The sequence below is a fragment of the Coffea arabica genome, chromosome 4c, assembly GCF_036785885.1.
Source record: "Coffea arabica cultivar ET-39 chromosome 4c, Coffea Arabica ET-39 HiFi, whole genome shotgun sequence".
NCBI lineage: Eukaryota > Viridiplantae > Streptophyta > Magnoliopsida > Gentianales > Rubiaceae > Coffea > Coffea arabica.
In genome coordinates, this window is record NC_092316.1 from 44,733,501 (window position 1) to 44,751,897 (window position 18,397).

At 35.2% G+C, this 18,397-nt stretch overlaps 2 long non-coding RNA genes across 2 annotated transcripts; both read left to right on the forward strand.

Annotated features, from left to right (window-relative positions):
- The first annotated feature begins 1,668 nt into the window (after positions 1-1,668).
- On the forward strand, positions 1,669-4,720 carry LOC140004985 (uncharacterized). Its single transcript, XR_011812807.1, has 2 exons — positions 1,669-1,908; positions 4,534-4,720. It is a non-coding gene; the product is annotated as an uncharacterized lncRNA (long non-coding RNA).
- A 5,268-nt stretch (positions 4,721-9,988) lies between these two features.
- Positions 9,989-13,026, forward strand: LOC140004986 (uncharacterized). Its single transcript, XR_011812808.1, has 2 exons — positions 9,989-10,227; positions 12,830-13,026. It is a non-coding gene; the product is annotated as an uncharacterized lncRNA (long non-coding RNA).
- Positions 13,027-18,397: the final 5,371 nt, after the last annotated feature.

An 18,397-nucleotide genomic window follows, 5' to 3' on the forward strand; every position in this document is an offset into this window, starting at 1 on the left:
TTTTTTACCTAAAAATAAATATCACAAATCTTTTGTTGGCACTTATCTCAAGACTACTATTGTAGTCACACCCCGAGCCTGCATGTGTCCGTTACATGACATCCGCCATACTCCCAAGTCCCACTCAGAAATATAAGGCTAAATTAACTAATTAACTTTGACAGTACGAAATAATTTAACTAAATAAAGTGCGGTACGAATTACATATAAAAGAAAGTCTACGAATAATCAAGACGTTCGTACATTTATTCTCCAATAGAAACAGCGGAAACAAAGGTAAATAAGACCAACAACTGGACGTAGCCAGCCTAGCAACCTCTATTCATCTAAAACTAATAAAAGTCATCCTCAGGGTCTTCTACGTAAACCAATTCATACTCTTCAGAATCTGCAAAAATGGTAAGAAGTGGGTTGAAGGACACATCGCTCAGTAGGTAATATTTACCCCTCTGTTGGACCATGCACTCTCAATTTTATAGATACATATATATATATATATAAGTACAACTCAAATCGTTTGCATATCATTCACATCCGTAATTTTTTTAAAGTAACGCTATTTATAAAGCAATCAGTAGTAAAGAATGACAAGCAATTTAAAAGCATCTTATTGATAGTTGTACATGGGAAATTGTAAAGTCATAAATCATTTCGTCTCAAGTCGCAAATCTCTTCATAACTATTCGTAAATCAACTCATATCAGTTCATAAGTCTCATTTCAAATCAGTTCATAAATCATTCCGTCAGATCAGCTCATAACAAGTGTGAGGACCCGAAAATTTTCTTATTTTTATAGAATATTACTGGAATATTTAAAAGATTATTCACTCATTTTCTTCGAATTATTTATTTCGACCATTTTAAATTCATTTATATGGAATGACGCCTCTTTATAATTTTAAAACATTTTGTTGGAAAATTCACTTTTCAGAAATTCGTTTAGTTCGAAATAACAAGTACACGTTTTCGAGGCTATACTTGAATCAGGAGTGTATTAATATTGGAGAATTAAAGATGATCAATAATAGATTAAGAAATGTTAATTGAGGAATTAGTACTAGACTCCTGTGAGGACTCGCGAAATTTATTATTTTAAATTCCTATTTTCGAGCTCAATTGTAATTTAATTGCCCATTTATTCTGAATAATATTTTCTAGCCTTATTAGACCTAAGTACGTGGTTTTATAGTTTCGTTATATTTTTAAAGCGCCTCATTTCAAAAATTATTTTCTTAAAAGCTTGATTAGCGAAAAAATGAAAACGTGTCTAAACACTTTAGCCAATTGGGAGTACAATAAACTCAAAAATTTGAGACATATACAATGGTCCTAAAATAGGCAATTTTAGGTTTAAGTACTCAAGTGATAACTAGTGGTACGATTGTTATAAGAATTTCTCAAAGGTTTTAATTTTTATTGCGCCTAAATTAGAAATACGTGTTTTCACGTGCGCGCTTAATTGAGGGACTTTGGACCATTATTTTGGGACAATTAAGAATGAATAATATTTATATGAATGTAAGTGCCCTAGAGGTTTAGTGCACTAGTGCAACAAACGTAAGAGAAATCGGACACAAAACGCGCGCGTAGGGTACTAGTTATAATTGATTTGACGTATTTAATATAATAGACGTCAAGCGTCTTTCGTACGCAAAGGAAACCAGAAACCGCATTTCCTTTCCTTCTAGCTTCATGGTCGGCCAGCTGCTGCAGAGGAAACAACCGAAAACTTCTCAAACATTTCCTCTACAAACTTCACCTCAAAAATCTTGCCAAACCTTCATAGATTCACCACACAAGCTCAAGACAACTTGGACAATCACTTGGACAAAGAAAGAGCTGCACATTCACGGATCTTCTTGGAGTTTTAGGGGCACCAAAATCTGACTTTGTAGCACACAAGTAAGGTAACCATGATCCACTCTTCAGATCTTGTTCAATAAAGGCTAACTTACACTTAAGAGCTTGATTATGCTTATGGGTAACTTATTATCGTTGGAAATTGTTAAATGTGGGCTCTATGAACTCCCACTTTGGGTTGATGGCTGTGATGATATTTGATGATGATTTTATTGCTGAAATACTGCTTAAGGAAGTAGATTAAAGGTGCATTATTTCCAGAAACGTTATTGAGTTCTTGAAGCAAAAAGTTCCGATTTTACCCCTGCTCTGTTCGGTCACTTTACTGCAGATAATTGAGGATTTAAAGGCTTGATTATGTTGTTTACATGTTGTAGAAGTTGTGTACAAAATTTCGTTGAAAAATATTGAGTTTTGGTTGCTCAAACGAAATTATTTCGAAAACTGGAAATCTGGAAAACGGTTTCGCCGTAATCCAGACCAGTGGTTGTATTTTGTCCATAACTCCGTGCTCCGACGTCGAAATCAAGTTCCGTCAGCGGCATTTGAAACTAGACATTCCTATGTTTCCAACGGTGTATAATGAACATTCTGGTTCTATGTGTGTGAGCCACACCATTCATCTGAAGTTGGCTGTCCTGTTTCTCCGTTCTGCCGAAATGATTTGATGATGCTGCAAATTGAGGCTTGATTTTGAACCAGTTGCATGCTGAAACTTGTAACGATTTCTTCTGTGAAGTTGTAGCCCTGTGAATGTATTTTCTAACACTATCAACCATTTCCAATTTCGAGTTAAATTGAGGGAGTTATGATCAATACACGGCAACTGCCTCGTTTTTGAAAACCTTAGCTTTGGACAGATTGCTTTAAGGATTTTTCCAAATTTTGGTTGATTGAATGATTACCCTTCCGAGGGTATTTTTCCATGAAATTTGATAGAAAAATAACCTTCATATGGAAGTATTATACTGCAAAATTTGGTGTCAATCCAAGTCCGTTTCGGCACTTAACTAAAGGTCCAAAGTTGGAACCAAATCTGGAAATTTTGTAACAATCCTGAATTTTCCCCAACTTCGAGCTGCCGTATCTCGGTACTCGAAACTCCGATTCTTGAGCCGCTTGTTCCATCCAAAACTTTGCTTGCAGATCTAATTGAGTTATAAGTTTCAAGGGCCGGTTTCCAACGAGTGATTTTTGCCGAATTTCCAAAGTTAGCGAAAAACCAACCCGGCTCAATCCTAGCAATCTAGAACAGCAACTTTAGGCTCATTTTTGAATGCCTTCCACTTAGATTCATGGAACGGTGTCTTCTAAGAACTTTTAGTACTTTCAAAGATGATTCCAACGGTATCAAATTCATCAAGTTTCGATTAGTAGAAAAGAAGTTATGATTTTTCAAAGATTTGACCAAAAATCGAAAATTCTGAAATTTCAAAGGAAATCCGCGAAGGAACAATTTTCCAGAATCCGGCCTTGAATCCGGCCAGAAACTGGCCGGATTGTCGGCCGGATTGGTGGCCAAAATTGAAAAAAAAGGAGGTTAGCCACTGCCTCCAATCCGGCCAGAAATCCGGCCGGATATCCGGCCAGGTTCCGGCCGGATTGTGACGTGGCCAACCTTCCTTCGATTTCGATCGTTCGTTTTGCAATCTTTTCGCTTGTACTTGTTTCCAACCAATGATTTTAAGGATAATAATCCAATTTTTGTACTTAAGTTTTACACCCTTTTGAGAATTCAACTTCAAAGGCAAGTCAAACGAAGTTTCAATTATTTTCGAACCTTACTCGTGTTCAATCTTTCTCACCACTTGGGGACCTACAGTAATTATCTAAAATACGATGTTCAGGCACGCACGAGGACCTCCAAGAGGACCCTACTGTGGAAGTTTGAACTCTCCCTCCAACCTACTAGCTTGCATAACTTGGTGAGTGTCAAGTGTATGCCTACTTGAACTCTAAAGACTTGATTCATGCTTAATTCACCTGATTTCATGCTTAGCTTAACTGATTTTGACAAAATGGAGTCGAGTGTGTACTTGATCGCACTCGTTCTCATTTGAAACGAATGACTCATGCGTAACATAATTTGCTTGATTTACATGACTTGAAATGTCTGCTTAAACCTATCAAATGATTGAATACATGAAATGGTATGCTATGATTGCATACGTCGATGGAGTGAATCTCCTCGACATTTACATGACAAATGGGGGACGCCCAAACTCATAGGCCGACCTTGGAACTCGAGCCGGCATGGGCTTGGTCGGGAACCTCGGTGAGCCATGAGATTCAAATGATAAGCTTGATCTATTGAGAGATCTCGCTTGGCATACTCGTATAGTATCGCCTTATAAATGTAGTGCGGGCCCGAAGTGGTGTATGGTGGACGGATGGGAAGTAAGTGGTGAACTACGGATATGAAAATATCAATCCGGTTGACGGAGAGTCATCACGGAAAGATATATAAATGGTATCGGCAAATGTGGAACTTAGCTCCTGAGAGCTTCTATATCCTTGAATTGTTTCTGGTTACAGTTTATTGGTGTTATTAATTACTTGCAAGCAAATACCTGAATTGTTATTTGTACTTGTTATCTGAACTATGTGTTTGCATGTGTGTTCTTGGCCTCACGAGCGTTTTGCTCACCCTATGGATTTGTTTTCCTTAACAGGTTTGAACTCGGAGGTAAAATGGAAAAGCCCTCCTGATGTATTTTCGTTTTAGGGTTTGCTATTACTTTTGGTTATGCCTTTGATTTTGGGATTGTACTTTTGGTATGGAAATGTAACCTTTGGACGAAATGTATTTTGTATACTGACGTGTGGTTTGGAGAATGGATGACTATTATTAAGTTTGAACATTTCCGCATTTTATTGTATCTAAGTTATTGGCTTGTATTGTGTGGTTCGGCTATAAGTTGAATGGAATTGCTTGAGTCCTGGCGAGAGCTAGGCAGGCGTCCCGCGGATACCCTTTGGTTCGCCTTAGGGAGAAGTGGGGGCGTTACAGTTGGTATCAGAGCCATATGCCGACAGTTGGGACTTTACGTCCTTCGTCTGGAAAAGCCCCGAGCCTCTCGTTCGTGAAGAGTCACGAAGCGAAACTCTCCGTAGGGGATGCCCGCGTGCGGGTGGTAAGCTGATAGGTACCCCGTGATGTGACCCTGAGAACTGTCACAGTTGGTATCAGAGCCTAGGCTTTAGATCTTGTAGTGTATCCTAGGTTTAAAGTTTAGGATGCCTGACTGTGGGATTAATTTGAATATTTTGTGAACTAGAGGGTCTATTGTATCCTACGGGTTAAAGAAATTGGTTACTTGAGAGTTTCTTACTTGGGACTTGTAGAAATAAAAATTGAGGAATTAGCCGATGTTATATTGAAGGAAAATATGGGATGAGAGACTAGTAGTGAAAGATTGGACGAATTTGAATTATTATTACACTTGTAAGTGTGGAAAGAAGTGAGACAATTATTAGTGCTGGCTAAAGCGGATAAGAGACCGAAATTTGATGGTCGAACACTATGTATCGTGATTGTGAACCCAGATAAAAGAGTTTCAAAGGAATAAAATGCGTTTTCCTGCTCATTTACCTCCTAGAGAATTTATGCTTTGAAATTCTAAAGGAAAAATGAGGATGTACTAGTTTTATTTTCAAACGATGATTGGAAATAATATATATATGCTTTAAGTAAGTGTAATTCTTCGATTTTGGTAAATATGTGAATTTTACTTGAATTGCAATTTAAAAATTTGTGAATAACTGATGAGTTTGTTGAAATTTTGTATGTGATGGGTTGATACAAGGTTAAAATTTCCTAAACTAGACTTTCCTTCTTGATTGTCTACTGGTGTATTCTCACACTTGAATTCATCTATGCTTTAAAAAAAATAATAATAATAATAATATTTTGAATTTTCGAAAGAACGGCGAACTTATGTTTTTATAATGAAGATCTTGAACTTGATAAGATTTTTGTTACTTTAAATACTCTTCTTATCTTTTAAAATTCTTGGTTTTCAAGAAGGGTGAGCCTATCTTTAGGTGTATGGATTGAGGGAACTTTGAGATATAGAGTAACTGCATTCAAGAACACGCAGTTAGTGTGAATTGACTTGGTTTCCATTTGACACGTAAGTTAGCAAGTTGTACTTAATTCTTGGGTTTGAACTTGGAGCTTGAGGTTTTAACTATAAAACCCTAAGACTAGTTATTCTTGAAGATGATGGTGCTCTGGTTGGTGGCTTGCTTATTAAAGATTTTGAATTTCGAATGGATAACCTTTGGTTTTCGCTTGTGTTATGGTTTGATTGGATCTAATTTCGTAAAGGCATGTGATCTGATTGGAATTAGTGATATTCGGACCCATTGGTTTAATTAAAGACTTAGGAAGGGTGGTGCACGCCGTGAGACCTTTTGTATCCCGCTTGCATATACTTCTACATTTTGTGACCCTTAATTGCCTATATACAGTATTTGACATATTGGGCCTGTTTTGTGACTTCTTAACTCATACTATAACCTTCGATACATGTAAAGAATCATGTCTTGATTCTAAATATTTTTGCAACTTGTTCATGCATTAAGTTCTTTTATGATTAATTATTCCTTTCTTGCGCTTATAGACTCCTATTAAGTATGGTAGCAGGAATAGGAAAAGGGGTCGTGGCCGAGGATTTAGACAACCTTGTACTCGTGAGAAAAATTGATGGATGGTCTTATATAATTTAATGAGATCCTAGTACTGAATATGAATCGAGAATAAACCAGAAGATTAGATCTACCAGTGTATAATGGATTAACCTAGTTGGGAATTTAGTGAGATTTTCCTGTGTGAAATTTTAATAGCTGCTTTATGCGTATATTATGATTGGTCATGTGGCCATATTTCAACTTTTGTGAAAGTTTGAACTCCAAAAGTATTTCGTGGGTTTGGTGAGATGACTTGAACTCATTACCAATTTGTTCTACTTGAACAAAAGCGCTTTCAATTTTACTTGACTAATACTATACCCAGATTCACTTATTTTACTTTTCACAAAATTTATATATATATATATATATATATATATATATATATATATATATATATATATATGTATACACATTTTGAACTCATTTGAGACTCGAAATTAGATAGAGTTCAAGTTCGAATCTTTCTTAGGAACATGAATGCCTATTTGTTATGAATCAAGTATTAGAAATGATCGGATTTTATGTACCAGTAGAGTTAACTCTTGGTTGGATAAAAGGGTGGTAAAGGTATTGGATCACAGGTTATGCGAATATGAACCTACATGTTTACCTATCTTTCTTAAAGGTATTTTCTAAAATATACGCCTTACTCGAACATAGATTTAACTCGAAACTTTGAGGAAAAGTGTTAGAACACCCTCCATGTATATGTTATGATTATTATGTATATGTTTTAAAAATCATGCACTAAGTTGCATGATTAATATTGTTAAATCTATTTGAGAGATTTTAAATATGTATTGATGATTGTGGTTAAACATTATTTGAAATCTCTTACTAAGAAAATTTAGTTTTGGGTCGTGAAGAAAAATTTGTATCTTTAACTCTAATTTTGAAAATTTTGAATCGCATTTTGCCACAGATACATTCAAAATACATCAAAAGTCTTGACCTTATCTTGTAAGTCATGATTGGGTTGATTTAGACAAAATTTTGAGGAAAGGGATTTTGGTCCTGCTAGTGCGTAACAGTTTTTTTTGTTAGGATTTGGAACTTGTTTCATATGGCGTGTAATTTATGGTTTCACTACACACGGGAGTAAGACCTTAGAATGAAAGTACATATCATTATACCAAGAGGTATTACTTTAGTCGTGTGTGTGGATTTTCTTAAGTATCATTCGAGGAGAAGGAAGAGTAAATATACCTGGATGACTTAGATGCGTGAGAATTTACAGGTTGTGGATAGTTGAGTTTCAAATTCTGATTTGCTACTTATTTAGATGCTTGAGCAGTTGATAAGCTAACAGTCAGGATTAAGAAAATGGATGAATGAAAAGTTTGGAAGAGATGCGTATAGAAATAGAAGTTCTTCACAAGAAGTTGGAATTCCAAACTAAATTGGCTGAATTCTGGGGAAAAAAAAAAAAAAGAAGGTCGAGAACTTAGGGTTGAAAATGGGATCCAATGTTTGATCGCCAACTTGAGATATTAAAAGTTGTGAGATTTGGGTGAGTGAAAGGAAATATTTGATGGCTTGAATGAGTCTAACGATTAAGGACCGGATGTTATATTTGGAATGGACGCTTGAGGCTATATATACATAGATTATTGAGATTTGAACGACGAGACTATTAAGAACAAATGCTCCATAGTCTCACATAAACGAGAATTATAATCAAGGGTCAGGAGCAGTGAATAAGGAATTTAAAGTAGAGTTACTACCAACCGGGAATTCTAGAAACTGATGTGCTTAAAACCACTTCCAATTCAAGATGGGGATGCTTGAATTTTCAGTTATGCCATTTGGGTTGACTAATGTATTAGCAGCAATTATTGCATTAATGCATCAAGGTTTTAAATCGTAATAGGATTAATCTGTGATGGCAGTTATTGATGATGTATTGATATACCCTAAAGTTGAGAAGATCATGAAAAAAATACCTGATGGTAGTTTTACAAACCCCGAGAGAATGCTAACTTTTGTTAAGTCCAATAAATGTGAGTTCGATGGAAAGAAATAGCCTTTCTAAGTTATATAATATCTAAGGAAGAAATTTTTGTTAACTCAACTTAAGTGGAAGCTGTTTAAGAGGAAATGACTAGAAAATCCTACCGAAATTTGGAGTTCTTAGAGGTAGTCGAATATTACCTTGGTTTGATCAGGGACTTCTAAGGATACGAGACTTGGCAAGTTATTTGAGATTCTAAATGTGAGGAAGAATTTGAAGGTGAAAATCGTTTAACCAGTGCACTTGTGTTGGCTTTACCGAGCGGATGAGGTGATTTTGTGATTTATACAGATGGTTCAAAGGATGGTTTAGAATGTATATTAATAATATATGATGAGATGATTGTATATGCCTTCTGAAAGTTAAAATTTCCCGGAAGAAAGTAATCAACTCATGATTTGGAATGAATTGGAAAATGTAAGTCAATGATTGATCTGATAGGCTTAACCATGAAGGGAATGATATTGTTCTAAGTATGAATTTCGAGGACGAAATTCCTTTCAAGGAGGGGAGGATGTGAGGACCCGAAAATTTTCTTATTTTTATAGAATATTACTGGAATATTTAAAAGATTATTCACTCATTTTTTTCGAATTATTTATTTCGACAATTTTAAATTCATTTATATGGAATGACGCCTCTTTATAATTTTAAAACATTTTGTTGGAAAATTCACTTTTCAGAAATTCGTTTAGTTCGAAATAACAAGTACACGTTTTCGAGGCTATACTTGAATCAGGAGTGTATTAATATTGGAGAATTAAAGATGATCAATAATAGATTAAGAAAGGTTAATTGAGGAATTAGTACTAGACTCCTGTGAGGACTCGCGAAATTTATTATTTTAAATTCCTATTTTCGAGCTCAATTGTATATTTAATTGCCCATTTATTCTGAATAATATTTTCTAGCCTTATTAGACCTAAGTACATGGTTTTATAGTTTCGTTATATTTTTAAAACGCCTCATTTCAAAAATTATTTTCTTAAAAGCTTGATTAGCGAAAAAATGAAAACGTGTCTAAACACTTTAGCCAATTGGGAGTACAATAAACTCAAAAATTTGAGACATATACAATGGTCCTAAAATAGGCAATTTTAGGTTTAAGTACTCAAGTGATAACTAGTGGTACGATTATTATAAGAATTTCTCAAAGGTTTTAATTTTTATTGCGCCTAAATTAGAAATACGTGTTTTCACGTGCGCGCTTAATTGAGGGACTTTGGACCATTATTTTGGGACAATTAAGAATGAATAATATTTATATGAATGTAAGTGCCCTAGAGGTTTAGTGCACTAGTGCAACAAACGTAAGAGAAATCGGACACAAAACGCGCGCGTAGGGCACTAGTTATAATTGATTTGACGTATTTAATATAATAGACGTCAAGCGTCTTTCGTACGCAAAGGAAACCAGAAACCGCATTTCCTTTCCTTCTAGCTTCATGGTCGGCCAGCTGCTGCAGAGGAAACAACCGAAAACTTCTCAAACATTTCCTCTACAAACTTCACCTCAAAAATCTTGCCAAACCTTCATAGATTCACCACACAAGCTCAAGACAACTTGGACAATCACTTGGACAAAGAAAGAGCTGCACATTCACGGATCTTCTTGGAGTTTTAGGGGCACCAAAATCTGACTTTTTAGCACACAAGTAAGGTAACCATGATCCACTCTTCAGATCTTGTTCAATAAAGGCTAACTTACACTTAAGAGCTTGATTATGCTTATGGGTAACTTATTATCGTTGGAAATTGTTAAATGTGGGCTCTATGAACTCCCACTTTGGGTTGATGGCTGTGATGATGTTTGATGATGATTTTATTGCTGAAATACTGCTTAAGGAAGTAGATTAAAGGTGCATTATTTCCAGAAACGTTATTGAGTTCTTGAAGCAAAAAGTTCCGATTTTACCCCTGCTCTGTTCGGTCACTTTACTGCAGATAATTGAGGATTTAAAGGCTTGATTATGTTGTTTACATGTTGTAGAAGTTGTGTACAAAATTTCGTTGAAAAATATTGAGTTTTGGTTGCTCAAACGAAATTATTTCGAAAACTGGTAATCTGGAAAATGGTTTCGCTGTAATCCAGACCAGTGGTTGTATTTTGTCCATAACTCCGTGCTTCGACGTCGAAATCAAGTGCCGTCAACGGCATTTGAAACTAGACGTTCCTATGTTTCCAACGGTGTATAATGAACATTCTGGTTCTATGTGTGTGAGCCACACCATTCATCTGAAGTTGGCTGTCCTGTTTCTCCGTTCTGCCGAAATGATTTGATGATGCTGCAACTTGAGGCTTGATTTTGAACCAGTTGCATGCTGAAACTTGTAACGATTTCTTCTGTGAAGTTGTAGCCCTGTGAATGTATTTTCTAACACTATCAACCATTTCCAATTTCGAGTTAAATTGAGGGAGTTATGATCAATACACGGCAACTGCCTCGTTTTTTAAAACCTTAGCTTTGGACAGATTGCTTTAAGGATTTTTCCAAATTTTGGTTGATTGAATGATTACCCTTCCGAGGGTATTTTTCCATGAAATTTGATAGAAAAATAACCTTCATATGGAAGTATTATACTGCAAAATTTGGTGTCAATCCAAGTCCGTTTCGGCACTTAACTAAAGGTCCAAAGTTGGAACCAAATCTGGAAATTTTGTAACAATCCTGAATTTTCCCCAACTTCGAGCTGCCGTATCTCGGTACTCGAAACTCCGATTCTTGATCCGCTTGTTCCATCCAAAACTTTGCTTGCAGATCTAATTGAGTTATAAGTTTCAAGGGCCGGTTTCCAACGAGTGATTTTTGCCGAATTTCCAAAGTTAGCGAAAAACCAACCCGACTCAATCCTAGCAATCTAGAACAGCAACTTTAGGCTCATTTTTGAATGCCTTCCACTTAGATTCATGGAACGGTGTTTTCTAAGAACTTTTAGTACTTTCAAAGATGATTCCAACGGTACCAAATTCATCAAGTTTCGATTAGTAGAAAAGAAGTTATGATTTTTCAAAGATTTGACCAAAAATCGAAAATTCTGAAATTTCAAAGGAAATCCGCGAAGGAACAATTTTCCAGAATCCGGCCTTGAATCCGGCCAGAAACTGGCCGGATTGTCGGCCGGATTGGTGGCCAAAATTGAAAAAAAAGGAGGTTAGCCACTGCCTCCAATCCGGCCAGAAATCCGGCCGGATTGTGACGTGGCCAACCTTCCTTCGATTTCGATCGTTCGTTTTGCAATCTTTTCGCTTGTACTTGTTTCCAACCAATGATTTTAAGGATAATAATTCAATTTTTGTACTTAAGTTTTACACCCTTTTGAGAATTCAACTTCAAAGGCAAGTCAAACGAAGTTTCAATTATTTTCGAACCTTACTCGTGTTCAATCTTTCTCACCACTTGGGGACCTACAGTAATTATCTAAAATACGATGTTCAGGCACGCACGAGAACCTCCAAGAGGACCCTACTGTGGAAGTTTGAACTCTCCCTCCAACCTACTAGCTTGCATAACTTGGTGAGTGTCAAGTGTATGCCTACTTGAACTCTAAAGACTTGATTCATGCTTAATTCACCTGATTTCATGCTTAGCTTAACTGATTTTGACAAAATGGAGTCGAGTGTGTACTTGATCGCACTCGTTCTCATTTGAAACGAATGACTCATGCTTAACATAATTTGCTTGATTTACATGACTTGAAATGTCTGCTTAAACCTATCAAATGATTGAATACATGAAATGGTATGCTATGATTGCATACGTCGATGGAGTGAATCTCCTCGACATTTACATGACAAATGGGGGACGCCCAAACTCATAGGCCGACCTTGGAACTCGAGCCGGCATGGGCTTGGTCGGGAACCTCGGTGAGCCATGAGATTCAAATGATAAGCTTGATCTATTGAGAGATCTCGCTTGGCATACTCGTATAGTATCGCCTTATAAATGTAGTGCGGGCCCGAAGTGGTGTATGGTGGACGGATGGGAAGTAAGTGGTGAACTACGGATATGAAAATATCAATCCGGTTGACGGAGAGTCATCACGGAAAGATATATAAATGGTATCGGCAAATGTGGAACTTAGCTCCTGAGAGCTTCTATATCCTTGAATTGTTTCTGGTTACAGTTTATTGGTGTTATTAATTACTTGCAAGCAAATACCTGAATTGTTATTTGTGCTTGTTATCTGAACTATGTGTTTGCATGTGTGTTCTTGGCCTCACGAGCGTTTTGCTCACCCTATGGATTTGTTTTCCTTAACAGGTTTGAACTCGGAGGTAAAATGGAAAAGCCCTCCTGATGTATTTTCGTTTTAGGGTTTGCTATTACTTTTGGTTATGCCTTTGATTTTGGGATTGTGCTTTTGGTATGGAAATGTAACCTTTGGACGAAATGTATTTTGTATACCGACGTGTGGTTTGGAGAATGGATGACTATTATTAAGTTTGAACGTTTCCGCATTTTATTGTATCTAAGTTATTGGCTTGTATTGTGTGGTCCGGCTATAAGTTGAATGGAATTGCTTGAGTCCTGGCGAGAGCTAGGCAGGCGTCCCGCGGATACCCTTTGGTTCGCCTTAGGGAGAAGTGGGGGCGTTACAACAAGTACATGCAATGACCGGCTACTTAGTACTCAACCTAGAGATTAGACCCCTTCTAGGTGGGCGACCAATAGATTTCATGACTATCGATTGATCTCATTTCATTCTTGGGTCAATCGGCCGGATTTCATACTAGGCTACCATGACCTTGCCAGTCGGCCGGACTTTATACCAGGCTACCATGGCGATTAGACAGGACTATAGCCCATATCATCTATTCCATGACTGCTCTGAGCTTTACTTGTCAAAATTCATTTCATATTTCGTGTACATAAATCTTTGCTTTCATACAAGATTCAGCTCATTTTGTATATAAGAAACATATCAAAACATTTCAAATAAGTCACATGGTCCATTTTTGTATAGTAAAATATAACTTTCATAAATATCCAAGCAAAACATTTAATCAAACACCTTTCGAGTCAACACAACAAAATAGGATTGAAAACAAGAATTTCACGTTGCACATTTGAAATCTCAGAAGGGTAAGTACCACCTACCTCTGTTTGACTGCTCGAGTGGAACTACCTTAGATCCTTGTATCGTACCTATCAAATGCATAAACTTCCTAATTAGTTGTTATTTCCTATAGATGCATAAATATACAAACTCGTTTCATGTCTAAACCATTATATGAACCCTAGCAACCTTTTCCTAAACTGAACAATTTCTATTTTTGGAAAGTTTCCTGAATTGGAAAGTTTCTATTTTAGAAAGTTTCTTAATTCGAAAAGTTCTCCTTTTTGTAAAGTTTCTTAATTTAAAAGAAAATAATTATTCATAATCATGTTTATTATCTTGACTACTATCTTACTATATTTACTTATAATTTATAATTATTCATTATTATTATTATCGTTCTTGTCGTCGCAAATTTATTTTATTACCACTTATATATATGTTAAATAGTTACTATTATCTTTCCCTTTATTTCCACTTTTATGCGTGTGTAGGTGTTATTATTATTTATGTATATATGTACATATATATATTGACTTATTATAATTATTATTGTCTTAGTTTATTCCACTCGTATTTATATTTTTATCTTTGTTTATATCCTTAATTTATTTCCTCCATGCCATATTGTTAATATCCTTACTATTATTGTCTAATAACTATTGTTTACTATTATTATTATTATTAGTGTTATCGTCCGTATTATTATTTACTACTACTACTACTATTCTTATTATTATTTTAAGCATTTCGTTTAACAACTTAGAATTTATCTTACATTATCTAAATTAACCTAGTAAGGCTAGATTAAGATGTTTTCAACTTCCATTTCAGTATCTTAGACTTAGTCAATTAAGTATAATTTTGCCTGACTAAATCTTCAATTCTAACAACTACTATAAGTTGGGTCCTGAATTTTAATACCCATGATAAACTATAAAGATGGCCTAGCTATTTCTAAAATTTATTTACTGTATATTCACTAAGCCCATACTATCTTTCTAATCCAAATATACTCGCCATTATATATAATCGTGTGTGTGTATATATATATATATATATTATTATATTATTACTATTATTATATATATATATTTTTTCCTTGGCCATCCCTGCCAGGCCCTTTTTGTTTCTTACTTCACCTAGCGTTGCCAAGCAGCGCCGCCACTCTTCACTTCAAAATTTTTATTTTGGTCTTCTCGGATTGGCCAAAAGGCCAATCCTTTGCCAATTGCTTCCTGTCGCCAGCCATGTGCTGGCGACTTCCTCTTTTCCTTTTTTTTTTTTTTTTTTTTTTTTTGCATCGCTGAAGCTTGGCTGCGGCAACGACACAGAACAGCAGCGGCTCCCCACCTTTTTTTTTAATAACTTTTCAATAGATTTGGGTAAACCCTATTCATCCCATAAGTAAAATTTAATACCTTAATCATACTAATTCAGATATGAATTCTCCTAAATCTCATATACAAACATATATCTTTATATGCATATAACATAATACATATCCGTTAAATCTTTAGAATAATTAATTCGACTAATAGAACTTAAAAAAGAAGTTTCACGTGAATTTGAGACTTACAGGTTTAGAAGCATGGTCGTCTGATCGATTGACGGTGTCACCTGCTTCTCTTTCTCTATTCTCTGACGGCTTTTGCTCTAGGGGAGGCAAATATGAAGGGTAGGAGAGATGTTATTTTTTTTTTCTCTTTGTTGTTCTGATAGGTATGCTAAACCCTAATAACCACCCACTGGTAGGTGGTTTAGATAGGGGTTTTAACTGTTGTAAACGTTTACTCTTTCTTACCTCATCCTATCCCTTAATTAACCTTTTAACCTAACTTGCAATTATTTTTGCTTTTACCATGGGTAAATTACCATTTAATTTAATTGGGCAAGATAACATGAGCCCAAAAATCGTGGGTTTTACATTCTACCCCCCTTACAAAAAGTTTCGTCATCGAAACTTATGTACCTTGATAAAAAGATGGGGATGTCCATTTCGCATGTTTTCTTCTAACTCCTACATTGCCTCTCATGGTGTATGGTTCGTCCATGGCACCTTCACGTAGGGTATGGTCCTTCTCCTTGGAACTTAATCTCTATGATCCATGATTCTCAAAGGAAATTCCTCCACTGACAAGTTCTCCCTCACCTCAATGGTTTGATTTTCCAATATATGACTCGAGTCTGATACATACTTCCTCAGTTGGGAGAAATGGAACACATTATGTATCCTCGACAAAGCAGGTGGGAGAGCCAGTCGACACGCCAGAGGTCCAACTCTATCCAGTAATTTCGTAAGGTTCCACATATCTCGGACTTAACTTGCCACTTCGTCCAAATCTCATTACTCCTTTGGTAGGGGACACTTTCAAATATATCTTTTCTCCCGATTGGAACTCCAAAGGTCTCCTCTTTAATTCCGCTCAACTCTTGTTTCGGTCTTAAACTATTTTCAGTCTTTCTTGAATAACCTTAATTCTCTCCAAGGTTCTTTCCACCAAATCGGGGTCAGTGATTAGTTTCTCACCTACTTCATCCCAATATAAGAGTGATCTACACTTTCGCCCATACAACGTTTCAAATGGTGCCATACCTATCCCTCTATGATAGCTGTTATTGTACAAAAACTCCATTAATTTCACCAACCTATCCCAACTATCCAAGAAGTCTAGAATACAAACTCTTAGCATATCGTCCAAGGTCTGTACAATCCTTTCTGACTGTCCGTTCATTTGGGGGTGGAAGGTGGTATTTAGTCTTAGGTATCAATTCCTATAATCTTTTGGTAGGTCGACCAAAATCTAGACATGAATTTAGGATCCTAATCCGACACTACTTTCACAATTCATTTTTAGACTGGATATCATATTCTCTTCCCCTTTCAAAGGTTTCGTCCTCGAAACCTAAAAGATATAAACATTAAAATAAATTAACAAAATTCTCGATGTTCTTGCAATTCACCTTGGGAATTATTCTTACAATGTCCAAATCGGATTCCCTTATTTGATTCCATCAAGCTTCTGCTGTGCACTCTTATTTTTGTCAATACCTTCCATCTTCATATTTATATAGCTCAGATGAACATAATATCTCTCACAAATCCAGCGTTCTAAATATCGACTTCTAATGCTCTATAACTATCCACCTATAGAAAAGATACCAGAGACTCTAACAGTATCATTTCTTCTTTTGTCACACATTTTATCACAACTTAGTTATCCACTATCACAAAATAATCCGTATCTCGATATATGGGTTCCTACCCACTGTATTTGTAATTGGTGATGGAAATCCCTTATTTCCCTCAAATTTCATATCTATCTTATTTCAAATTCCAAAGAGATCAATAATATCTCAAATAGCATCACTCCTATTTTCAGATCTTATGACCTAAAAATGTCATGGGAATCTTATTTCCTTTGATCATTTTTTTTCCTAGCTCAATTCAATTTTCGAAAATATTAATATCTCAAATATCATTTCACAAACTTCTTGATGATACAAAAATTTAGAAAATTTTATACAAAAATTATTGTCAAATTCTCATATTTGAATATAATAACTTTATCATAACTTTGGTAAAATATTTATCTATGTATAGAATTTCGAACTCATACAGGTATACATAAGTCAACTAACTATACTTCTTACAGCATTAGAATTTAGAGTACAAAGAGAATTTATCAAGAATTATTGTTAGATTTTTCTATACGATAAGGAAAATTTTTTTTTGTAGAATACTTTTATCTAAAACTCTTTTGAGATTGGGTGAGGATAAAAAAAAATATTTTGCACAAGATTGTAGGATATAATTATTTAATATAGTTATTCTTTTTTTTATATAGATATATACATATATATTTGGAAACTATATTTACCAAGCAACTGTAAGGTAAAGGTACATATTTAAAAATTCTGATTAAAACTATTTGTGCAAATAAAATTTTGGTTTCACCGTTTATTCATTTTTTTAGGTAAAAAGTATGTAAAATTATAAAATATTTATTGCCTGATCATGATGTAATAATACCAAAACTAATGATATCAGCTAGTTTAATAAATGTCTTGAGCATTAGATCTAATTATCGTAAACCTCAAAATAAGTCAACAAAATTCCAAGATCCAACGTGTATTACTTGCATTCGATGACAACATATTGTTGATCATTCGTACTCTCGTTGTGCACTCTAATTTCCTCAATATTTTCAATTTTCTCTATACTAGACTTCAACTAGACATAAGATCATCCATAAATCTGACATATAAATGATAAACTTGAAATGTACTATAGAGATCAAAACTTACAAAAAAAATACCCTAAATACCCTTTTATTATTATTATTATTTTTTTTGGTAAGTGTCAATCATATCTGGCAGGTGGGCTTGGTTACCTTTTCAACTTAACATATACATATAGTCACCACTTACTTACTAAAAGTAATCATCATCTCAACACCTGAGTTCATTCCAGTAAATTTGTAATTTAAAATTCTAATACCATTAAAGGTTATGGAGCCACTAATTTTCTTTTATCCCTTATCCATTTCATTCCAATTCTCAAAATCACAAATATCTTCAGTATCTTTATACCTACTTCCAACAATCACCACTTGAGCTATAATACCACAAAATATCATAGGAATCTCTTGATCTGTTTGGCATCTCCTTTCCATTTCCAAAATCATTAATATCCAAACATCATTTCTCACACTTCCGGATCATAAAACCTAAGCTATGATACAACTAAAAAACCACAGCAATCTCTTATT